The following is a 26,021-nucleotide window of genomic DNA, read 5'->3' as shown; positions in this document are numbered from 1 at the left end:
GTTCTCTACTATGACATTAACAAATGATCCTTTGTTCCATGAGACTTTCTTCTATTGCCCGTTTGCTCTAGTGCCATAATTGAGTTTTCTTCTAAATCACTATAAACTCTGTCAGCGTCAATTCCCGTGTACAGTTTATGCGTCACTGCAAGGCAAGTTATTGGTGTATAATTTTTAGGGTAGTTTGCAGGTTCACTCAAGTAGGAGCAATTGTTTTTCCTGTTGTTAACCAGGTTGGTGTTTGCTGAGGGTGTGCATATAAACAGTTGTTACTCATGGCTAAGTCTTCAAGGTGTTAATACTTTTGACCAAAACTTAGGTACTGCATCTGGGCCAGAGGTTTTCTAATTAGAGGCTTTCCTTAAAACTTTGTTTCAATCTCTCTGGCTGTTACTTCATCCCTTTTCATATCCTGTACCTTTAAACTTCTTATTATTTTACTTCTTTTATCCATAAAGCATCTTTGTTATGTTCCACAGGATCTTCATAGATACTTCTCCAAAATGTATCTATTTCTTCTTTTTTTGTGATCTTTCAATTCTTTTTACCTTGTTTCCCAATTCTCTAAAAAAAACTTTTTGGGGTTATCAATAAATTGCTTACTTTGTACTTTCCCTTTATATTTTTCTGTGTAGCTTCTACGTTTTTCTGCCTGCACGGACATTTTTAATTTATTTGCAATAGTGCATGATGGATCCTGTTTGTTTTAAAACCGTGCATTGTTTTTATCACATCTATCTTTCTTAGTACTTTTATTGATCTGTTTCCTCTTCTACAATCTTCCAACAAAGACAATTTTTGTCTTAAATGCTTTATATTTTTCTCTATTCTATACTTCCATGATGGTATTCGGTTTCTCCCCTTCCTTTCCCTCAATACCTTGTGTTCTTTTGGTAGAACTTTATCAGTTATTAATTTAGCTGCACAGTAATATAGATCCCACCAGTCCTGCAGAGGCCTGTAGACATGGATTTGCTGAGGTTCCACCTCATGCTGTCCTAGTCCCACACTGCAAATGGTGAAACTGAATTGTCTACTACTATGTAAGCCTCAAGGCCCTAATCTGTGGGGAGTCTGCCATGTCCTCCCTGTGTTTGCATGGATTATCTCTAGGTATTCCAGTCCCTAAGTGTAAATATGGTGTGTGTGTGTTTGTGTGTTGGGTCCGATGTCTGGACGTTTACTATATCATCATTACTGATAAGGAAACTTGTGAGGATTAAACTAGATTTTCCCCATAAGGTTCACAGACCGATGAAATGGATGGGGGGAAATTACCCTTTTATTCTTTGGAGGATGGGACATTTCCATATAGAGGTTTACATAACTAGCAGATTAATCCTTTGCCAGGCTATGACACAATCTTCAGAACATGTTTTATATTCCAAAGTTTTTTTGGGACATCAGCCTAAAGCTGCATTTCAGGGCTCAGGTATTTGGCCTCCTTTGCTAACAAAAATCAATTCCTCATCAGTATATAGCCTTCTGTATTCATCACAAAAACTCTGGTCCTCTCCGTTGTACATTAAAATAACTGAATTTCGGATTTTTTGTACAATTTGGATTAGGTGACAAATCCTGGAGGGGGTAAACACCCATCGCTGCTGTTTGGAAACTGGCATCTGATCTTAGCAACTACATTCAATGCTTGCATAGTAGCAGGCAATTCAGTTTCACCATTTGCCTTCAAAGGAGTCAGGAAAGGTGGGGATTCAGTAACAGTACAATGTGGGACTAAGATAACATGAGGTGGAAGACTGGTGGGATCTTTAAGATCTCATACCCCCCCTTCTGTTATTTCCCTTATGGGGATCTTTGCAGGTCACTACATTGTCTCTGGTCTTTCTAGTCTGAAGTCTACTGGTAGGAGGATCTCCATAACCATGGCTAAGGCCTATTCTTTTTTTAGGTTCAAATATGACCAAAAGTTCCTTAAAGTAGCACAGTGCTTGCAGGAGGACACATAGTGCTCCTTTCCATGACAAAGAAATAGCCTTAACAATGGACTCACCCTTCAAAGTGAACAAGGATGAAGCTCTGACCATGACCCAGATGCCTGTGGCACAGAAACCGGAGGAGATGGGCTTTGGAAGAATGTGACATTTACTGCCTGCTCATTTATCACAATGTGGGACATCTCTGGCTTACTCTTGTGCGACAGACAGCAAGAGTACTTGGTCTTGCATCCAAACAGCACAATCCCACTGCACACATGCAACAGCACTGGATGCATCACACAGCAGCAGCATGGGAACAGCATCTGTGTGCAAGCATGAATGCTAGCCTAAGGTGGGCAGCACTGTGAAGATCTGGAGCTCCATGGAGAGAGCAGGGCACTGCACTGAACTTGAAGTTGGCCCACTCCCAATCATCTTTGTCAGAAGAGAATCAAAAGGGCTGATCAGGTTTCGTTGCAGAAATAAATGGATCATAGGACCTACCCTTCCTCCAGACAGCATGAATTGGCCAAATGATTAAAAGCAGGACAGAAAAACTATGCAAGTCCAGTAGAGGAAAAGGGATTGGAGATGTGGAGAAAAGTCACATCAACAAAAATCTTTCAGCAGAATTTGCTTTCTGTGCACATGAGTGTGGGTGCGAGCACTCACAAACACACACACACACACACACTTGATAGGATACTTTTTCTGGGGCTGCTAAGGGTTTTGGAAAATTTGGATATTCCTCTCCAAGACAATATAACGTTAAATTACAAAAATAGGTAACAACAATCAGTAATGCAATCAAGTGTTAAAAGCCAAATAATGCTTTCTTATACTGGATACTTGTTTTCCGGACGTCACCTGCAAGGGATCAACAAAACAGTACTGGCAGATGACCAACAGCTTTTTGCAGCAAAAAGGTACCAGAGTAATAGTGCAAGTGGCTCCTCCTTTTAAGCTACAACTCGGAGTCAAGTCTCCGGTGGAGAAGGAAATCTGCTTCCGATGGATATCTGCAAAAGCTGTGAAGCCAGATCAGATGGTGCAGAAATCCATCTTCAACTCTATAAATACGTAATTATATCACTGTAGTGAACATTAAATTCCTTCCTGTCCTGTTCCACCACAGGCCATCCTGCCTGCCAGTTACATATACATTTGATGCAGGCTTGCAGAACAGTAAAGAACAGTAAAACTCACACCAGCAAACATTCAGAAGACAGCCTTTACGAGAGGACATTTTCACTAATATAATACTGAAGGCCAATACCAGTCATCACAGCTCCTGAAGGATAGCAACACAATGAGGTGCCTCCAGGTCTGCTTAAAAGCAACAGCAAAGGCTGTCCCATAGGGGGAATGACAAAGGTGCTTAGACAGGATGCTCTCAGACTCAGTCTAAGCTCATGAAATCAAGTGGCACAGACCAGCCTTGAAAGAGGTGCCCTCCCCCTGGAACCTGAAACCATGCTCCAATGCCCCTGACAACCATCCTTCCTACTATCTAAAAATAGCTGCTGAAGCCATCACTTTCCCTGTCTCCAGTCTAATAAATCGGTCAGTGCAAGAAGGCTATGTACCCCAACTCTGGGAGAAAGCCTTTATTATTCCCCTTCATAAAGGGGGTAACAATATTCCCAATTTTCGACACATCGCAATCTTATCCCCCATTTCAAAAATTCTTGAAAAATGCATTCACCTACAACTCTTACCTACCTCACAGATAATCACCTGCTTACCCCCACACAACATGGATTTAAGACCTGGCCATAGCACAACTGCTCTCCTCTCCTTTCCTGAAACCATCAACAAAGCACATGACTCTGGCTGCCTAGTGTCTACTCTCCTCATCGACTTATCAAAGGTTTCTGACACTCTCTCTCATAACCTTCTTCTATCTAAACTCTCTAATTTTAATCTATCCTTGTCATCCATCAACTGGTTCACTAGTTACCTCTCCAATAGGCAAAAAGCAGTCAAATGGAAAAAAGCTATTTCCTCCTTCCTTAATACCCCTACAGGTGTACCACAGGGTTCCATATTAGGTCCACTGCTATTCAATATTTTCATAAATGACTTTCACCACACTATCCCAAATGCAAAGTTTATCCAACTCTACAATCATCTGTTCTGCCACCTCTATCTCCACACTCTTAAAATTAACCCAAGAGGTCTTCACTTCCACTGAACACTGGATGTTAGCAAATCACCTGGCGCTAAATGCTTAAAAAAAAAAAAAGTAGTTATGTACTTACCATAACGTTCCATGTGAGTTGTTCTTCTCGCCTTCATTATTACTGATGGGTTCGGAGCCGATCCTCAGCTCAGAGTCGGCCAAATTGCAAAGCTCGAGGTCTCTAACAGCTCGAGGCCAAAGCCCTATCCCACAATGCACCACTACATTCCCCAGATCTTGTTTGCTGCCAACTAGCGTAAAACCTACCCCAGATTTCAAGGAAATCAAACAGACCACTGTGAGAGGAAACTCCTCAGGAGAACTAAAACCAAGATAGAACCTCTCGAACTTCCAGACATTGGATGGGGGCAGGTGTGGGGGTTGTAATAATGAAGGCGAGAAGAACAACTCACATGGAACGTTATGGATAAGTACATAACTTCTTTATGTGAAGTTGTTCAATCTTGCCTTCATTCTTACTGATGGGTAGCTTCCCCAGCACCACAATCTTGGGTGGCTCACGGAAGTACCTGCTTAAGGACAGCAGACGCAAATAACGCTCTGTCCCTAGAGGCCTTGTCCACTTTGTAGTGAGATATAAAGGTATGTGGATATGACCAGGTGGCAGCTGCACAAATTGAATCAGTAGGTAACCTGGTAAAGAAGGCTACAGAAGTAGAAACCGCTCTTATAGAATGAGCCTTGACTTTGTCATGTAATGCAATACCCGCCTCACGGTAAATAAAGGATATACAATCAGAGAGCCATTTAGACAAGGTAGATTTGGAGACCGGTGCACCTTTTTTAGAATCCGAGAAGGAGACAAACAGCTGATCAGTCCTTCGATGGTCTTTTGTCCTGTCCAAATAGAAGTGAAGTTGTTTATGGAAGTCAAGTTTATGAAGCATACATTCCAACTGATCTGAGTGATTGGGAAAGAAAACAGGTAATTCAATCATCTGATTAAGTGTGAATTCTGAACACACTTTTGGTAAGAATGACGGATTCGTTCTGAGGGAAACCCTATCTTTGTGAAATATTAAGTACGGCTGCTCAATAGAAAGGGCTTGCAACTCCGAAATTCTGCATGCTGATGTAATGGTCACCAAGAAAATGGTCTTCCAAGAAAGATATTTCGGCTCACAAGAGGAAGCAAGTTCAAAGGGCAAGAGAATAATCTTGGACAAGACTAGATTTAAGTTCCACGGAGTAGTAGGAGATCTGATCGGTGGTTTTAAGTGCATTGTACCTTTCAAAAAAGCCTTAGCCAACTTATTAGACATACCATTTTCAGATGCACCTATATGAAAATCAGAAATAGCAGCCAGTTGGACTCGAATGGTTGCTGCTGCAGCTCCTTCATTAAACAGTTTTGTTAGAAATTCCAAAATATCCGAAATGGACGCCAGGAAAAGGTCAATGTTATTTTGCTGTACCCAGAAGGAAAACCTTTTCCACTTACTTAGATAAAGTTTCCTGGTTGAAGATTTGTGTGACGACAAGAGAATATGTTGAGCCTCTTCTGATAAATTCTGGAACCTGGCTATTCTGGGAATTGGAGGAGCCAAGCTGTCAGCCTGATGGACTGGAGAGAAGGGTGAAGGAGCTCCTGACGAGTGGGTCAACAGATCCGGCACTGGGTCCAGGATCCTCCGGTAGATGAGGCTTCAAGAAGGGGAACCAAATTTGATGAGGCCAATATGGGGCTATCAAGATAAGTGTCCTGCCCAGAAAACTGGCTTTCTGTAAGACTTTGGGAATCATGGGAAATGGAGGGAAAGCATAAAGGAGTCCTGGGCGCCAATCGTGGACGAGTGCGTCCCTCGGGGGTTGTCCCTGTTGAGGGATAAGAGCAAAGTAGTTGCTGCACGTGGTGTTTGTGGAGATGGCAAAAAGGTTGCAAAAAGACTGGCCCCATCTGCAGAAAATCATTTTCGTTGTTTTGTTCTTGAGAGACCACTCGTAAGCCAACAGAATAGCTCTGCTGAGTCTGTCCACTATCACGTTGGATTTCCCCGGGATGTGCATTGCTATCAGAAAGCACTGGGTGGACTCTGCCCATCTCCATAATCTTAGCGTCTCTCGAAATAGGGAGTAAGATTTGGTTTCTCCTTGTTTGTTTATGTACCAGACTACGGACAGGTTGTCTGACTGGATCGCAATCATGCCTAGGGGAAGAGTCTCTTGAAAGGACTGCACCGCTAAAAGAACCGCTCTCATCTCCAGGACGTTTATGTGCAAATGAGCCTCGTGAGCCTGCCATGTACCTTGGGCTGTCCGTCCCTAATAATGTCCCCCCACCCGATCAGGGAGGTGTCCGTGGTTACTGTTGCAACTGGAGCCGGGAGGACAAATGGACATCCCATAGTTACAGTCTTGGACATTAGACACCACCGAAGATCGTCCTTGCAAGAGTTGGTAATAAGAACTGGCTGATTCATTGGGAAGTCCTAAAATGTCCACTGTGTGAATAGCAGCCACTGAAGAATGCGCATGTGAGATCTCGCAAGGGGTATTGCAATAATTGCTGCTGCCATAGTGCCGAGCAACTTGAGAATCTGCGATGCTGGTGCTTTTTGTCTTGACAGGAGATCCACAATTTGTTGTCAAAGGGTAATCACTCTTTCTGTAGAGAGCTTCAGGAACATGCTGACCTTGTCTAAGGCTGCTCCTATAAAGACTGTACGCTGTGATGGCAATAAAGCAGACTTTTCTGAATTTATCGTAATACCCAGTTGGAAGCATAGATCTAAGGCAGTGTCCCCTGCCCGAATACGTTGATGCCTGGTGGGAGCGGTAAAGAGACAGTCGTCCAAGTAAGGAAACACCCGGATTCCTAAATGTCTCAAGTGAGCCATGACCACTGGCATACATTTGGTGAACACTCTGGGGGCTGTACTGAGACCAAACGGCAGGGCCCGAAACTGGAAGTGACTGGCTCCCAGCCTGAAGCGCAGATGATCCCTAGATGGCCTGGCCATTTTGATATGGTAGTACACATCTTGGGGATCTAGAGGGCACATCCAATTGTCCCTCCCTAAGAATGGGAGTATGGACTGAAGCATGACCATCCGGAACTTCATCTTTACCACATATTTGTTGAGTCTGCTGATGTCCAAAATAGATTTCCAGTTACCTGTCTTCTTTGGTACCAAAATGAATCTTAAGTTCCGGATCCTTGCTGGTCTGCTGGGACTGGCTGGATGACTTTTTTGCAATAGTTTTTGGACCTCTATGGATGTCACATCTTGTAGACTGGGTGGAATGTCTGGGATTCCTTTTGTTGGTCTGGGTTGTGAGAGAAACGGGATGGAATATCCTCTGGATATAACGTTTTGTACCCATCAGTCTTTTGAGATTTTTAGCCAGGCGCCTAGGTACAACGACAAAAGTCCCCCTATTGCCTCCAGAGCAGGACAGTTGGGCCTCCTTTCAGGAGGGCTTCCCAAGGAACTGATCCCTGTCACCCTGGTTCTGCGGACCCCCTCTGCCACGTGAGCATCGTCTTCCACCATTGCCTCCCCCCTCTGTCCATGGAGGAGGCTTCACCTTGCGAGTTCAGAAAGGCTCCTTGGGTCTTACGGAACCACATTTTCCCTCCCCGTTGACTTTTGGGATAAGGTCTAGTAGGGGTAGAAAAACAGACTCTTACGGCAGATAAAGTCTTACTGTCTTGCTCACATCTGGTGAGGGTCTCTAACTTTTGGTCCAAACAAGGAAAAACCACCGAAGGGGGCATTCACAAATGATGACATGAAAAGATCCACAAAGAACATAAGCGCATCCAGGAATGTCTTTGCAAAGCAATTCCTGTACCCGCTGCCCTACTCATTCCATCAGCTGCATAAGACACTAGGAGCATGGAAGAGTTTACAATGGAATTGAGGGTATCAAGCTGAGACATCACTTTGTCCGCCGCTGAATCGGCTATTGCACCCTGGAAAGCATCTCCAAGCTCCTTCAGGAGATCTCTCTGAAGCCTTGTGAAATGGGTTAGATAGTTCAATGACCGAAGGGCAAATGTAGAATTGAAAATGTGCTTCCCGTATCTGTCCATGATCCTAGGCTCTCTATTTGGAGGATGGACAGACGTAGAAGTCTCTGACATCTTTTTCTTAGTGGCTGCCGCCACCACCATGGCATCAACAGGTATGGGTTTGGGTAAGAAGGACTTATCCTGAGGCGCTGAAATGTATTTGTTGGGCCTCCTAGGAACAGGCTCCATAGAATTTGGTAACTCCCATGCCCTTCGATACAAAAGATCCATCAACTCATCGAAGGGCGGAGACACCCAAGGGGTGCAGGGTCTAGACTCGAAAGCTTTCAAGAGCACCGATTCACCAACGGTAGGGTAAGGGTCTGCCAGTCACCCCTCTGCTTAAGGATCTCAAGGATATCCCCGAAGGAGATATCCTCAAAGGGGGGACCTTGGGGATTTTTCAGATTCCTCCAAATCAGTGTCCGACGTGATGGATTCCTGGGGGGAATCCAAATGTCTCCTCTTACATAATCTCTTCCAAGGGACCTCCTCAGTGGGAATTTCTGGGGAGGTCTTGGAAGAGCAGGGTTCCCCCAAAGGGGTGTCCTGAGGCTCTGGGTCCCTACGCTTAGAGTAAATCGGTGGTAGCGGAGAAGATTCAGGCGCCTTTCGGGAGGAGGTGGCCATATCACAGGTTGTGGCAGTCCAGGGGGGACAAAGCCTTCCTCATGGCATCGAAGGCCCCACAGCTCTGATGCGAGAAAGCACCCGGGTCCAAAGACACCGAAAACTTCTCCCGCACCAGCACCGTCTGCTCCGAGCCTGAGGTAAGAGCCAAACTCATCCATGTCAGAGCCCAAAGGGGAAGAGTCGGAACAGACATATTGGTTCAACCCCCCGGAATAGACAGGAGAGTGTCAGCTCCCAAATTTTGCCGCTGGAGTAGAGGATATCAGGGTTGTCGGTACCGACAGGTCAGAAATGAGTGTCGGTACTGACAGTTCCACAAATGAATGAATAGCCTCCTCCGGCTCCGATGTTTTGATTCGAGTCGGAGGAAGAGCAGAAACACGAGAGGACTTTGTTGGTTCCGAAGCTGCTTGAGTCGAAGCAGACAGAATTTTAGCTAGTGCTGGATCCTGTAAAAGTCACTGTACCACTCGATCCATGTCTGGATCAGAGAGTCTGTAAACCCAAGAGGAAACCACCAACAGAGCCGGTGAACCCAGAATTGAGGATCTCAAGGTAAGAGATACCAGTTCCAAGACTGGGGACCAGCTCCTACCAACTACCTGTACGGTCGGTTCCAATGACAATGGAGCCAAGACAGGAGCTTTCTTAGAAGATTTCAGAACCGAAGAGCTCTTTGGACCCTAACTAGTGGAAGAGGCTGGAGAAGAAGGTTTTGGTTGTCCTGGAGCAGAATCAAAGTCTGATTGGAAAGCAGACAATTAATCCACTCTCCACTAGCTTACGTTTCCTATTAGCCAAAACTCTAGAGCTGAACCCATGACAAATGGAGCAAACCTCCTGTAAATGGACCTCACCCAAGTAATACAGACACATAGAGTGGCCATCAGTTATCGACATCTTCTGATTACATTTAGGGCATCTTTTAAACCCTGACTTTGCCTTCTCAGACATAGCGACAAGAATACAGAAGTCAGCAAAGAAAACAACAATACCCTGTCAGTAAATGAAACTGAGCCTAACCGGCTACAAGTACTAAAAAGCAGCTTACTGTAGCTTCCTAAAGTCTGTTGTAAACAAAGAATAAGCCTAACAGGCTAAGGTAAATAACGGAAAACAGCCAACAAACGGCTAAGAGCCTAACCGGCTAACCAAAATTTGCAGAAACTGCAAAAACCTAACTCGGCTAAGGATAGGGCAAATAAGCCAAATGGCTAAACACAAAAAAAAAACAGGGGCGAATGCCCAACTACAGAGATATTAGGTCAAAAAAGATATAAAATCCAAAAATGGATAAACTGTCCTAACTACAAGCCTATACAAACACTAACAAGAAAAAATATAATTATTCTGAAAATTTTTGCACAAAATGTTAGACTTACCTCTCCAATCGCCTGAGCTGTAAAGAAACGCATGATCAGTTGCGGCGGCAAACTAGATCTGGGGAATGTAGTGGTGCACTGTGGGATAGGGCTTTGGCCTCGAGCTGTTAGAGATCTCGAGCTTTGCAAATTTGCCGACTCGGAGCAGAGGATTGGCTCCCAACCCATCAGTAAGAATGAAGGCGAGATTGAACAACTTCACATCTAAACTTATATTTACTCCTTCTAGAAACACCACCATAGACAAAAACTCATTCACATTGCCAGTCAAAGTAATACCTCTCTTGAGGTAGAATCCCATGCCAAACTTCTAGGTGTCCTCATTGACGAGCAGGTCAACTCTCATACCCATCTTCAAACAAACATCAAGAAAACACACCAGAAACTTGGTATGCTCTACTGCCACAACTACTTCCTCCCTCCCCTACAAAGCTTCTTCTGTCTACCACTTACCTCATTCCTTCCCTCCTCTACAGTGCCCCACTTCTTACTAACCTACAGTCTTCTCTAAAGACTAAACTTTCTTCCTGCTACAACAAAATTGCCAAGTTTGCTACAGGCTACAAATCCACCACCCACCATTGTAACTCCCTTCTCAAACTAAACTGGCTAGACCTGCCGAATCATCTTTCCTACATTCAACTCACCCATGCCTACAAACTCATCTTCAACCCCTCTCTCTGCACCTCCCTTGCCTTCTCTCTCAAAATGCATCTACCTGATAGACTTCTAAGACCCAATAACCAGAATCTGACTGAATTCCACAAGCCCGCCCATCTACTAGGTAAACATTTACTATCATTCTCTCTAGCACGCCTTTGGAACGACTGCCACCTCACATTTGTACGACGCAAAACCACCTTATCTTTAAGACCTTGCATCACTCTCATCTCATATCCCTCTGGCAATGTACCTGCTTTCACCCCACATAACCCCTTCTGCATTACACCCTGTTCTCTCACTCTCCCCTCCCTCCCTTCTTAAACCTCAGACCAAGCTAACATCCCTCCTAGTGCACCTTTCTCTCCACCTCCTAATGCTTTACTCTACTTCTTCCTATGATTCCCTTTTTTCTTACTTCTACCTTAAACTCTTCCTTCTCCCTCTTACCCTACTACAACTCTTATACGATTCCCTGTGAATCTCTTCTGCCCCTACAGTTATAGCACCATTGTATGAACAACTGCATTTGTAAATATTTGCTAATGTTTTTCTTAAATATTTTTTGAATTTCTACTGTACATTGTAATTTTTAATACTATGTTCTTCAACTATATTACCATATTATGCAATTACATATGATTTGTTTTCACTGTATAATGTCTTTATGGAGCTTTACTCCCCAGGACTCCATTAAAAATGGGTTCTCCTCGGCCCAATGGACTATCCTGGTAAGCAAAGTGTAAAATAAAATAAAAATAAATAAAAATCCCACAAGTAGACAAAGGAGCTCCAGGTCTATGCAGCTTTCACCTTCATAGGTAGGTACTAGGCTATTGGCCGTGGGGCCTATACAAGCCCAGCCAAAAAGGTACCGTGGCTTTTGCCACCCAAGGAAATGATTTTCCTGTGCCACTGTCGAGCAGAGCCACAGAGGTGATCCTGGGGGTGAATTTCCTATTTCCCATCCAATCATCAAGATTTTTCTTGAAGAGAGCTAATGAGGAGCTTTGTTTGATATACATAGATAGTTTATTCCAGAGTATGGGAAGTCTCTGGGACAGGACTCTATCCCTCCGGCATGCTCTGTTTATTGTGGTGACCAGGTTTAGGTCCCTAGAGCGTGTAGCTTGAAGGGATTGGGATTTCTTTAAGTGGAGCATGTCCAACAGCTCTGGGTTTGACATAGCTTTGTATGTTAGGCAGAGATCACCTCTGAGTAGGCAATATGCGACGGAGTAAAACTGGTGTATTTTGAGACAGTCTGCGAATGGCATCTGTTTGAGGCCGGTAACCCTCTTTGTGAGGTACATCTACGGCCTTTCCAGTTGTTATAGATGTCTTGTGAGGTACATACCAAAAGGGGCGTTGTACTTTATAATGGGTCTAATGAGTGATGAGTAGAGGGGAACAATTACCTCTTTTTTACTGGATGAGAAACCTTTTGTGATGAGGTGTGCCATGTAAATGGATTTCCTGACTACTGTGGCGATGTGATTATCAAAGGAGAGACTACTGTCCACCTGTGTCCCAAGGTCTCTTATCACACTTTAGGTGTTAAGTATACTACCGCCTATGTTGTAGTTCATGGGTACAGAGTTTTTACCAAGGGGAATGACAATACACTTTTTGGCACTGAACTTGAGGCCATGGCTTTGACACCAGGCATCTGTCTCAGTGAGGCCCTTTTGTAGGATGTCCACATCGTTAGGAGTTCCGATTATGGCTCCTAGTTTGCAGTCATCTGCGAACTTCGTTAGTCAAAGACCTTCTGTGTTAGCCTGTACTTCAGAGAAGTAGATACCACACAGGAGAGGACCCAGGACTGAACCCTGTAGTACTCAACTTGTCACTGGTTTGAAGTCAGATTTGGAGTCTGCAACTTTTGTAGTGTGGGTTTTGTCGGTGAGCCAGTTGGCAACCCATCTTGTGACATAGGGATTTATACCTAGTTTAGTGAGTTTATCTATAATTCCAGAGTGGGGGATGGTGTCGAAAGCCTTGGCAAGATCTAGATAGGCTGTGTGAACCACCTTACCCTTGTCTACGGCTTTGGTGACTGCTTCAAAGAAGTCTATCAGGTTTAGGAGACATGATCTGTCTTTTACAAACCCGAACTGGGTGAGGTCTAGACTTTGGAGATTGCTAATGTCTTTGTTTATAAGTTCCATGATGTTACGTTCTATGGCCTTGCAGACCAGACTCATAAGGCTAATGGGGTGGTAGCTCCTGGGGTCTGTGGTGGCTCCCCCCTTGTGGAGTGGGATAACTGTCACTATGCGTCATTCAGCAGGTACAAAGCCTGAAGTGAGGCTATGATTGAACATGGTACTTAGGTGGGGTGCCAGTTCGTGCTGTAGTTCGTGTAGAACCCAGCCTGGAATGTTATCTGGTCCCATGGATGCTGTGTTCTTGGCTTTGGAAAGTGTGATTTTTACCTGTGCAGCCATGATTACAGGAACTTTGGATTCTTCCGGTATAGAGATTAGCTCTTTAGGGGGTGAGAGGGGGGGTAAAGTTAGCACTGAACCTATTTGCCAGGATGTTGGCAATATCAGTTGGGTCTGTATATTTAGTGCCATTGTGCTGTAACTCAGAGCAGATCTGAGTGTTGCCATTGAGATTCTTGACATAGCTATAGAATGCTTTGTGGTTGTCTTTAGAATCAGTGGCAATTCTGTTTTCATAACTAGCTTTGGAGGATTTTATCAGGGATTGCAGCTTCTTACCGAGGCTGACCAGGGAGCTCCTCCACTCATGGGATTTTACTCTCTTTTGCAACAGTTTCTTCCTTCTGTTGTACAGTTTGTTTATGGCAGGGGACCATCAGATTGGCTTCCTTTTTTTGGAGGATAGCGTCTTGGTTCTGTCTGAGATAGCACGATCCATGCACTCATGTAAGTGCTTATAAAGTGCAATTGTGTAAGATTCAGTAGTCATAACTGTATTGTCCATCTGCATGGGTGTCATGAAGTTCACCACTTCTGTCTTAAGAAGCATGAAGTTGGCTTTGGAGAAATTTTTTACCATGGTTTCCTTAATGGGGGGTGGGGACAGGATGTAGATATCTACGGTAATTAACTTATGGTCGGATCAGACCAATGAGGCATTGACTTCAGATGTGGAACACCGGTCACTAATGTTGGTAATGACTAGATCTAGGATATTGTTGCCCCTGGTGGGGGTGTGGATAAGTTGATCCAGGGCATTGGAGTTCATGAATTCCAGAAAGCGTTGAGCAAAGTAGTTGGTACAGGAGTAGTTTTCCCAGTTAATGGTGGAGTAGTTGAAATCGCCCATTATTAGGGTGCTTGGTTGAACCCTAATATTTTCCAGTACATGAGAAAAAGAGGAGTGGGAATCCTGGGGCATGGTGGGTGACCTGTAGCAAGCTACAATTTGGATTGCAGTTTTGCCTAGAGTTAGTTGCACTTGGATAACCTTTGATGCATTATGCTGAGCAACTAGCTTGGAGGTGTGGATATCCTTAATGAATATGGACACACCTCCACCTTTGGTGTTCAGGTCCAGGTTACATGGCTGAAAAGTGTGGTATGAGTTATAACCTGGTAGTGCAGGGGTGCTCTCTGGAGCCTTGAACCAGGTCTCAGTCACTGCACAGATATGGATGTTCTCCATTTTAAGGAGTGCCTTGAGTGAGTGCATTTTGGGATTTAGACTTCTAGCATTGAGTAGCATCACCCTCAGTTTTTGCTTGCCTGTTCCTGTTACGGTGGTGAATTTGTCATTTGAACCTTGCCTAAAAAAGGCACTATACGGTCGGCAAGAACCTTAGCCAGTATCCGGAACCCCAGGGGTGACAGGTGCAGGCCATCTCTGGCAAAGCATTGTGGTCTGTCGACCATGTCATCCCAGGCAGATACTGGATCCCTTTAGAATGGCACCAGAAGCTTAGCCAATTGTTGAAGTCAATCATTTTTTCCTTGTACTGCGGCATCATTCTGGGTGATGGCAGAATGCTACTCAGGGCTACGGTCATACCTGCCTGGGCTACAAGATCGGAGAGCTCTTCCATGTCTCTTTTCATGTAGTCCAGGGAGGTATGTCTCAGGTCGTTCATACCAACATGGACAATGAAAGAGTCATATTTGTACTTGTTGTGGAGTGACCTGAGTGCGTGGGTTATGTGGCGGATCCTGGCACCCGACAGGCAGCTGACAGTAACCTTCTCCTTGTTCAGCCTGGTAAGTGGGACATCAGTGTGCCTGACTATAGAGTCACCTATGACTAGTGTGTTGGGTATGTTGTTTTGCCTTATTGGCTGTGGTTGAGTGGCACACTGAGTCTGCGGGCTGTGTGTCATTTGGGTTGTGCTGGGGGTTGGACGTTGCTTGCACTTCTGCTTTGGAGGTCTCCGTTGCTTGAGCAAATTATTATTGAGAGCCTCCGCGAATGTTTTTGTGTTTCTATGTGTGGATTTTGGTGGTGTAGATTTAGTGAGACTATGTGATGAGTGTGGTGTGGTGCAAGTGTTTACCTTCTCCTCTTGACTGTCAGGTTCAGTCTTGATTGGAGAGAGCTTTACCTCCAGTTTGGCTAGATAAGTGCATCTCTCACAGGTTGTAGTGTTGGGTGGTAGGAGGAGAGGGTTGTCTGTGTACATGAGGCAATTTCTGCATTGCCCCAAGATGCCCAGATTCATCAGATAGACAGGAGAGAACACTGGGAGATGACCCTTACGACATGCCTGAATAAAAAAATATTTTCCTCTAGATAAGTGAGGAAAGTGACATAAAAAGCCCCCACACCTAGATGTCACAAACAAAATGGAAAGGGAACCATTACCTCTGAATTTCTCTAAGAATGTTCCAAACAAACATGGATTGATTACCAGCTTACTACTTTCTCACCTTTTTTTAACACCTTTACTAAATTAACACTTAAGATGCAGGCAAACTTACATTTGCATAAAAAAACATGTTAGCATGTTCACGGTTACAAACATTATACATCACATCAATTCTTTTCTGAAATTATCACCAATCTGATATCGACTTCTTTGAGGCAGTCACCAAAGCCATAGATGAGGTTAAGGTGGTTCACACAGCCTATCTTGACCTCACCAAGGCTTTCGACATCATCCCCCATTCTGGAATTATAGCTAAACTCACTAAACTAGGTAAAAATCCCTACGTCACAAGATGGGTTGCCAACTGACAAAACCCACACTACAAAAGTTGCAGACTCCAAATCTGACTTCAAACCAGTGACAAGTGGAGTACCACAGGGTTCAGTCCTGGGACCTCTCCTGTTTGGTATCTACTTCTTTGAAGTACAGGCTAACACAGAAGGCCTCTGGCTAACAAAGTTCGCAGATGACTGCAAACTAGGAGCCATAGTCGAGTCCCCAAATGATGTGGGCCATCCTACAGGAGGGCCTCACTGAGACAGATGCCTGGTGTCAGAGGTATGGCCTCAAGCTCAATGCCAAAAAGGGTATTGTCATCCCCTTTGGTAAAAACTCTGTACTCATGAACTACCACATAAATGGCAGTCTACTTAATGCTGAATGTGTGGTAAGAGACCTTGGGACCCAGGTGGACAGTAGTCTCTCTTTTGATAATCACATCACCACAGCAGTCAGGAAATCCTTCTCTGTGGCACACCTCATCACAAAAGGGTTCTCATCCAGGAAAAAAGAGGTCATTGTTCCCCTCTACTCGGCACTCATTAGACCCATTATATAGTACAATGCCCCTTTGGAATGCACTTCACAAAACATCTGCAGCAGCTGGAAAGACCACAGAAGTACCTCACAAACAGGATTACTGGCCTCAAACATATGCCCTACACTGACCATCTCAAAAAACTCCAGCTTTACTCTGTAGCATATCGCCTACTCTGAGGATATCTCTGCCTAACATATAAAGCTATGATAAACCCAGAACTGTTGGGCATGCCACACCTAAAGAAATCACAGTCCTTCTGAGCTACATGCTCTATGGACCTAAACCTTGTCACCACAATAAACAGGACATGCTGGAGGGATGGATTCCTGCCCCAGAGACTTCCTATACTCTGGAACAAGCTACTCATTTATGTCAAGCAAAGTTCCTCATTAGCACTCTTCAAGAAAAATCTTGATGAGTGGATGGGAAATAGGAAATGCAACCCGGGGATCACTTCTGTGGCTCTGCTCAACAGGGGCACAGGAAATTAACTTTCTTGGGTGGCGTAAGCCTTGTTGGCTAGGCTTACTTAGGCCCTTGGGCCGATAGCCTAGTACCTACCTATGAACCTACGAACATAAATTGCTCATTTTTTTGCCTTCCCTTAAACCTTACTCATCCTCCAAAACATTATTCTGCATGCATTGTTCCCACAATTTCCATTTTGTCTGTTTTTTTTTTCTATTCAATTTGCTTCTACTCTCTTCTAAAGATCTCACTTCCAGTTCTTTTATCTCGGTTACAATATTCACTACTTCAAATACAGTTGGCTTACATGTTTAAGTAATGCAGCCAAAATTAAACTTAACAAGGCCTTACTATGTCTGGCAATTCAGATCCTCTTTCCCAGCTCAAAACATTTCCTTAGTTACATCCATTTGCTCACCTAATATTTCTGACAGAGTTCTCTGTAGGGAATTTATAAAGTCACAGAACTCGATACACTTCCAAAACATATGTTCCCAGTTACCTCTTTCTTCCATATCACACCTCCAACATTTGTCAACTTGAGTACAAAATGCCTAAGCAAATACTTTGCAAGCAAAAATTCTAAATCATCTACAATTTGTTGCATATTTAGGAGCTATATGTATGTCCTTCCACGGTCTCCTTGTGAAGTGCATATCAAATCTCTTTTCTATCTTTTCTAACCTCCTCAGAATGATTCCTATAGTTACCGTGCAGTATTTTATATCCTCTAATTATCCCTTTTTAACAGCAGCTTCTTTCTAGACTCAACTAAAAACTCTACTAGAGCAGATCTTTCATTAGGATTCCCCTTTCCCCGTTCTCTTTGCCTATACTCTATATATCCATCCCTCATAGGAAAGGCAGCATCTAGCTTGTTCGTCCAAATGTTTTGTTGGCCACTTCCCATTCTATTACCTTCCCCTCTCTAGTTATTTGCTCCCAATACACCTTGGTACCTTTGCCAGTTTTCTCCAGTAAATTCCAGTCCCCACTTGCCTAGTCTCTGTACCTCTTAATTGTAGTCATCCCTACAGGCAGAATCTCCTTTTGCCATTTTCGTGTTGGCTTAGTTCTCGGAATACTTTCTGCTACTCTTATGGATATAATAATCTGTACGGCCATTATTATTCTCCTTAAGGATCTGCATCCAAAATCCCACTCTATTCTTAATTCTTGAATCCCCTCCCCACCATTTCATCATCATCCATCCCCACTTCGAATTACAGCTTTTTTCTTGTTTTATGTAGATGAGCCTTAACTGTGTAGGTCTAAAATATCCTTTCAAATTAGGTAATCCTAAACTACCTTGAAAGATCTTGTCCCACTTGACAATTGCCCTCTTCCCCTCCCAGACAAAATCCTTCAACTCTTTATTAATTTCTGTCCACAATTTCTCCTCTGGTTGATAAAAGAAATATACCTGGCCTATCTATAGACATACAACTGAAGGGACTAAAAACATTTCCCAGCTTGTATCTTGCTATTCATATCCATAAACAAGTGCTTCCAGTTTCTCAGTTTTGTATTATATTTCTTTAACCTCTTCCCACATATCCTTAGCTGCCATAAAATAATCTTTTTTAACCCATACTCCTAAATATTACATTTTATGGTGTCCCCATAAATGTGACTATTGCCGAGTCTGTCTTTTTTTCCCTTCATTAATTGTATATCCAAAAAAATGTGAAACTGTCTCAGAATGTTCCAAAACTCTGAAATGTCATTTTCTGGTCTCATCAGGTGCAAAATAATATGGTCTGCAAATAAAGCCATCTTTTCTTGATTACCATACCGATTATATCCTTTAATTTCTGAGTCCCTTATATTCTTTGCCAATTTAAGTATAATATAATGCAGATAACAAAGGGGAAACAGGACACTCAGGCCATGTTCCTCTCTTCAGATACACCTTATCAGGGAGCATTCTCATTTTTTTTAACCAATAAAATGTAATTATTTTATGTATTCACTCTGAGATGGCATGTACTACTTAAACTGATCACTTCAAAATTATCTTTAAGCTAATCATGTCACTAGCCTTTACATCAAAACAAGATATTTTTATACACAGCGAAATATCGTTATAATTCATACAACTTTTCAATCTTTAGTTTCATGGTTAACTAACTGCTCATACATCTGGCTGGTTTCTTCAAAGGTCTTCCACAGCTGGAGTACTTTGTAGGGCTTTACTCTCTAGGCATTCAGTCTTCATTAGGGGCAGATTTTTTTGTGATCTGTAACTTACATGGAGAATCATATGAAGGAACCACTAACTGCAGATCCTTTTACAATTCTCAGTCTTTCTTGCAACCTTTGAGGTTGGGACAATTTTGGTTGAGAGTCTTCACTGAACTTTGATGCATCTGTTTTGTACAAGCAACTTGAGTTCTTCTATACAACACTTTCTCTTCCACATGAATCACAAAGGCTCTTAATTTAGCTACTAAATTTAGAAATTCGTGTTCAGGCTGCAAACTTTCTTGTGTCTTATGCACACAAAGTGTGTGTGTGTGTGTGTGTGTGTATATATATAAATATATATATATATATATATATATATGTATATATATATAAATATATATATATATATATAAATATATATATATATATATATGTATAATATATATATATGTATATATATATACAAATATATATATATATATATATATATATATATATATACACGTTGTCACCTCACAGTAAGACACTGTCCTGTTCGATTCTCAGCTAAAGCGTCTTCTGTGTGGAGACATGCGTGAATGGGCGTGCCTTCATTGAAGGTTGTGCATCAGGGCTGGCAACACGGTACGTAAAATCTACTGCCAATCATTAGCGGACCGAAGCTCCGCTGTGGCGACCCCTACCGGGAAAAGCTGAAAGATACAACAAATATATATATATATATATATACATACACACATGCACACACATTTTATATATATATATATATATATATATATATATATATATATATATATATATATATATATATATATATATATTTATATATATATATATATATATATATTTTTTTTTTGTTTTCAAAGACACACACACAATATATATATATTCACACACAATCACACAATTTCCCTTTCTAACCTGAAGGTAGGAATTTGGCTGCATTTCACTTTGTACCAGTGTTTCCTTTACTCTACTGATTTTCAGGTCTCCATAATGTAGATAAAGGAGGTACTTTTCCTTCCAATATTTATTAGTGAATGAGCTAAATATTGAGAAGTTAAAAGTCCCTGTATAAGTTTTTTCATGCATTAGTATAAATTCACGGTATTTAGCTTGAAGAATTTATGCGTCACAAGAAATTCCTCAGTAGGCAAAGAACGTACAGTTGTGTACACTTACCATAAATGTAGATGTTAGAGTGTATTCACTGTTACAGTCATTACATTTGGGCTGATTCCCAAAGCTATGGTTGGGAGGAGGAGTTTATACAGCATTAGGGCCAGCTATACGGCCCTGCAAGACAGCAGTGGCAAAGCCAGCTCTGGATTAGAGAAAATTGGTAAATGATCATGCTTGGTTAAAGTATGTACAGAACTCCAGGTAGCAGCTTCTAGAATATCCCTGGTAGGAACACCTCTGAGAAAGGCTGCAGAAGTAGATGCAGCCCTGGTGGAATGAGATCTGATCCCATGGGGGATAGGTTTTCCATGGTGCTTACAGCAGAAATGAATGTAATGGCTTATCGATTTAGAAATGGTTTGTTTTGAAATAGCCTTCCTCTTTGCCCCTGCAGCAAATGCTACCAGCAATTGTTCAGATTTTCTTTGAGATTTAGCCCTGTCCAAGTAGAATCTTAGTTGTCTGTGCACATCCAATGAATGCAGAATCCATTCCCCTTTGTTCTGTGGATTGGGAAAGAAGGTTGGCAAATGAATGGACTGATTAAGAGCCACACTGGAAACCACCTTGGGCATGAAGGATGGATTGGTCCCAAGAGATGCCCTGTCAGCATGAAAGATGATGAAAGGCTCCACTGCCATAAGGGCCTGTAATTCAGATATCCTTCTAGCTGAAGTGATTGCTAAAAGGAAGGCTGTTTTCCAAGAAAGAAAGAAATTTTAAGTCTGCAGTAGCAGCTGGTTTGAAAGGAGGTAGAGTGAGCTTCTCCAAAACAAAGTTAAGGTCCCAGACAGGGGTAGGAGCTCTCCTGGGTGGTCTCAAGTTCTTTGCCCCACTGAGATACTGCTTGAGCAGAGGATGAGAGAAGAGGGCTGGTCCTCTGTTATAGTGAGCTGAAATAGCTGAGGCGTGGATTTTAATAGAGGAAAAGGCAGGCCCTTGTGAAGCATCTCAGTTAAGTATTGCAAAATCTGAGGTAAATTGGGTGCTGCTGTGCTCATCCGTAAAGATTGGTTCCAGGCACAGAATATTTTCCATTTGTCAGCATAAGATTTTCTAGTACTAGGTCTTCTCGCCTCTGGTTAGTCCGTCTGCCAGTGTATTCAATTTTCCTGGCAGGAATTTAGCTTGTAGGTGCACCTGGTAGCTCAAGGCTGTGTTCCACAATGCCACGGCTAGTCTGCAGTGGGGGTAGGAATGTGTACCCCCCCCCCCGCTTGTTTATGCACCACATAACTGTGGTGTTGTCCGTCTTTACCATTAATTGTCCTGGATGAATGTAGTCCTTGAAGGCTGTCAGAGCATTCTGTACAGCTAACATTTCTTTTTGATTGATATGTAGGTGCATTTGATTTGGGTTCCATTTGTCCTGAATGCACTTCCCTGCCAGGTGAGCCCCCCCATGCATAGCCTGATGCATCTTTAGTTAGGGTTTGAGCGGCAGGGGGTAGTGTGAATGGCAGTCTCTTGTTTTGGTGACACGCCTCTGCTCACCATAGGAACTCCAGGTGTAGGCAAGGTATGATAAGAATCATTGTTTCCAGGCTGTGACAATGCTGACTCCATAGGCTTTTTAGGTACCACTGTAGTGCAAATGTAACCCAAATATTTCTTTGCCTGCAAAATGCAATAACTGGAGCCAGGAACTTTGTGAATACCCTGGGCGCAGCAGACAAGCCAAAGGGCAGTGCAGAGAACTGATTATGCAAGTAGCCTGCTTTGAAACGTAGGTATCTTCTGCAAGATTCCCTGATTGGGATGTGCAGGTATGCTTCTTTTAAATCTACAGCTGCCAACCAGGCATATTTGCTTAGCATTGGAAGTAACTGAAGAGTCAGCATCTTGAATTTTGGAATCTCCAGAAAGGTGTTTAGAGGAGAAAAGTCCAGGACTGGACGCCATGATTTGTCTTTTCTGGGTACCAGAAAAAGCCTGGAATAGAAACATTGTCCCTTTTCCTCTTCTGGTACCGGTTGAACAGCTCCCATGTTCAAGAGGGAAAGTACTTGTTATTGAGCCTCTTGTCCACTGATTTGGGGGCATGTCTGGCCATCCGTTTGGTGTTGGCAAAGTGTGAAAATGAAATCTGTATCCCTGGAACACTATATTTAAAACCCATTTGTCCTTGGTTATGAGTTCCAAGTTCTTTGCATGAAAAGCAATCTTTCCCCCCAAAGGGGCAGTTGTGCTTGGTAATTTTAAAAGGAAGTCATTTAGACCGTTTACCATAGGGGTGTCTTAAATTTCCAGATTTGGAAGTGGAGGCTCCCTTAGTTCTGAGAGTCCCCTGGGACTGAAATCTGGGGTTTTTGCTGTGTCTGGGTTTGGCTTGAGAGGATCTTGAAGGGGCTGGAAAAGACCAATTCTTAGTAGGCCAATGCCTACTAAATCTTGGAGGTTGCACTTGTAAGAAATCTTTAACAGTTTGCATAGATTTAGCTTTATCTTCCGTCTTTTTTAGAACTTCTTCAGCCTTATTGCCAAACGGGCGGCCCTGATTTAAAGGAGCATCCAACAATTTAGCTTTAACATGATCAGGCAAAGATTGCTCCTTAAGCCAAGCATGCCTTCTAAGCACAGACCCAGTAACATCACCCCTGCAGGAGGCCTCTAAAGAATCAAAACCACATTGCAAAATATGTTTTCCAAATTGTTCAGCAGAATGCATTAAATCCTGTAAATCTTTATTTTCCACACAGTCAGGAATCAACATCATTTACTGTTTAAGCAGTCCAAAAATATACGGTTGATATTTTAACATATGAAATCGGCAGTTTAAAGCTCTTATTGCCAAGGTTGCAGAACTATTAACCTTTTTACCCCATCTATCCAGCGCCCTGGAGTCTCTATAAGAAGGGGTAGGATTTTTAGCAGTAGAAGCCTTAATGCCCTTGGGCCCCTGAGAAATGGTTTCTGGATCTGCAACAGGATTTTGGAAAAGGAACTTGTGGGACTCAGGAACCCTGTAGTATCTGTCAGGTTTACTAGGAGCCAGAGGGCAGGGAATCAGGGGCCAAACTGGATTCAGAGAACACATCATCAACCATGTCTAGTACAGCAGGTATAGCCAAAGGCCTATGCTGAGGCAGAAGGAGGAAATCCCTAAGCCTCTTTTTTGAATCAGAAAATTACTGACTGTCCCAGTGGAAATGCTCCCTTAAAGTATGTAAAGTTTCCACAAAAGAAAAATCCTCAGGAGGGGAAGCAGAGGGAATGGAATCCTCTGCATTAGAATCCTCATAAGTAGGCATGGACAAATCCAGGTAATTAGAAGAGTCAGAAGAAACAGAATCCTGATCAGAAGATTCATAATCAAGCTCAGCCCTAGGCTTCTTGGGGGGGGGTTTGACTACCCCTGATTAGAGTAATAAGATCTTCAGCCATTTTGATCATTTGTTTTTTAGGCATAGGGGCCTAAACATGTGGCCTGGGTGTCAGTTTTTTAGACACAGATCGAGATTTAGGCCTTAGTAATGAAGGCAGTGTCAATTTAACATGCAAGTCTGTAGGCCTGAATACACCATCAGAAGCTGATGCCTGCACAGTAGCTCCGGACCCATCCAAGGTAGAGACATCCCGTGGGTTCCATAGGTGAAGCATCTCGCGGCGTACTGGACTCCGAATGGGTCTCAGTAGAGGCCTGCAAATCAGATGTAGCGGGTATCAGGGGCTGCAAAAGCGCCTCACTGAGTACTGGCGAACTGGCGACTTGCTAAGAAGAAGCGTCGCCGGCAGTTTTGGACCTCGGCGGCCTGTCTCTGACTTTATCTTTACGTTTTTTCAGAATCCCAGTAGTCGGATGGCTAACTGACGACATTTCTAGATAATTAAACCGAGAACCAAAATATTTAGAGGCAAAAATGTACCGACGAAGGATAGTGCGCTGATTAAATAAAGCACAAAACCAACAGCAAGGTACGTCGTGGTCAGGGCCTAGGCAAAGAATACAGTACAAACGAAAATCTTTATGAGGTATGTGCTTTCCACAACTATTGCAATTATTAACTTTTACTGACATCGGTAAGGAGCAAGAAAAAGTTTCCCCAATGGGGTACTTAGCTTTACGTTGAAGACTTTGGTTCTGAAACTCGAAAACGAAAATTTCAGGAGTCAGTCGACTGGCACTTGCGAACTACTTCTGCTTCGGGCACCGCACAGCAAAAAAGACTGATGTAATGAAGTCGGCTGCATGTTTTATACCCCTGAAGTCATGGACGAAGGTACAGCAACTGAAGCAGGACCCAAGACTTTGTTAATCAGGCCGACTGAGGGCAACCTGCCAGCAGATTACCCAAATGTAATGACTGCAACAGTGAAACACGAAGAACATCTCAAGTTCAAGCTGCTGTAAAATCTCCTCTACCTGCAGCAATAATTTAGTTTCAGTATGACATTTCTTAGCTCTAACTACTAGTATGTCTGGTTCGCCACTACACTTTCATGTTGAAAAAAAGAAACTCTGCAATTGACTACCTATACAGGCTAGACAGGAAATCTCTAGGGAACAGAAAAATGGTCAGTCTAACAGAATATACTTTGAGACCATACTGTATTACTCTTATCTTTCCTTTGTTATAAAACAAAGTCATACCTAAAATGGGCTCTTGTGTACAATCTACTTATATAAATAAAATCTGAAATTAAGAAAAAGTCTGAATTATTTACTATCCTGCTCCCTTCTGAACGCAAGGCTAAAACACAAGAAACATATATATATTATATATATATTTATTTATTTAACATTTGTTTGCCAGGATAGTCTGACTGGACAAGTGTCTGTTTTCAGTGGAGTCCTAGGGAGAAAACCTCCATAAGTTTACAGACAGAAGAAAAATTTACGAGAGATACATTACAGAGAAGTAGCATACAGATGGTAGACTTTACAGCTATTAGTATACAATAAGAGGATATTCCCTCTTTTGGTTAAAAATACAAGTGTACAGAATATACAATGAGAATAGATAAGAACCTGGTAGAGCGTTTACGTTTTCCATGTATACATGCAAGAGTATATATATATATATATATATATATATATATATATATATATATATATATATATATATACATACATACACACACACACACACACACACTCATGCATACATATGCACACAGACATACGTACATTCACTCATGTATAGGTTACTGCTCACACATGGATAGGTATAGTTAGATGGTGTTGTTCTGTCCAGGACAGATGGGGTGTAGAAATAGTAAGTGGACGAGGCTTCAAGGGGTCAGTATATATATATATATATATATATATATATATATATATATATATATATATATATATATATAAACTACTTAACATTTGTAGAAGATCCCCATATCTACACTTCTTTTTTTTTTTTACTTGGCATTACTAAAAGAGTACTACAACTGAAGCAAAATATCTGAACAAAAAGGTAAAAGCATGCATGATCATATACCTTTGCAACTTAGTAAAGGTTTTAAAAACTACTCAGTGCAGAGAAAATAATTTTATTCCATTAAAAATGATATGCACAGGTATGCAAAAGCACACCTCTACCACTCTGTCAATGTTAGTTTTCAATAACCTTTTGAGTACTGTTCTCAAAGCACAGAATCAAACTATTCAGCAGGAGAATGGCATAGCTCTACAAACCAGGGCAGTCAGTATTCCCTAATGTTCTTTTA

General features: G+C 42.5%; 1 protein-coding gene across 3 annotated transcripts in view; it reads right to left on the bottom strand.

The window, feature by feature from the left end:
* The window catches only part of TAF1B (TATA-box binding protein associated factor, RNA polymerase I subunit B), a 1,822,186-nt gene that overhangs the window by 1,319,797 nt on the left and 476,368 nt on the right, over window positions 1-26,021 (bottom strand). The gene's annotated exons all lie outside the window — the stretch shown is intronic.

This window comes from Protopterus annectens, chromosome 1.part1, assembly GCF_019279795.1.
Source record: "Protopterus annectens isolate FY-2018-M chromosome 1.part1, PAN1.0, whole genome shotgun sequence".
NCBI classification, from domain to species: Eukaryota; Metazoa; Chordata; order Ceratodontiformes; family Protopteridae; genus Protopterus; species Protopterus annectens.
Note: the sequence above shows the minus strand (reverse complement) of the source record. Positions and strands in the feature narration are given on the sequence as shown.